At 63.1% G+C, this 355-nt stretch overlaps 1 protein-coding gene across 1 annotated transcript in view; it reads right to left on the bottom strand.

Annotated features, from left to right (window-relative positions):
- Positions 1-355, bottom strand: part of CCR7 (chemokine (C-C motif) receptor 7) — a 3173-nt gene that overhangs the window by 2376 nt on the left and 442 nt on the right. The gene's annotated exons all lie outside the window — the stretch shown is intronic.

Below are 355 nucleotides of genomic sequence, written 5' to 3'. Positions count from 1 at the left end.
GCGTCAGAGTTCTCCCTGCTCTGCTGAGCCTCCCGAGAGCCTGCGCCGGGGCCGGGGCTGCGCCGGGGGTTGTGGCAGCGCCGGCAGTGGGACCAGGCCAGCGGGTCACCGCGCAGCTCGGTGCTCTGGGTTACTCTGAGCAGGAACAGGCGGAGGAAGGCACTGAACTCTTCCTCCTTGGGCATGTCACCTCTTCAGCACGGACCCTGAGGTCATGTCAACACCAAAGCCCAGCACACTTTGACCAGGTTATTTGCACCCTCGGCATAGGATGCTCTTGCCTCTCCCGAAAATGCCCATTTTGGTGCTGGCAGGGGACTGGGTGCTGGACGACCGGGCAACATGACATGGCAAC

Source organism: Buceros rhinoceros, unplaced genomic scaffold (genome assembly GCF_000710305.1).
Source record: "Buceros rhinoceros silvestris isolate BGI_N320 unplaced genomic scaffold, ASM71030v1 scaffold14064, whole genome shotgun sequence".
In the NCBI taxonomy this organism is placed as follows: Eukaryota; Metazoa; Chordata; class Aves; order Bucerotiformes; family Bucerotidae; genus Buceros; species Buceros rhinoceros.
The sequence above is the reverse complement of the archived record's forward strand: the minus strand, read 5'-3'. Positions and strand labels throughout refer to the sequence as shown.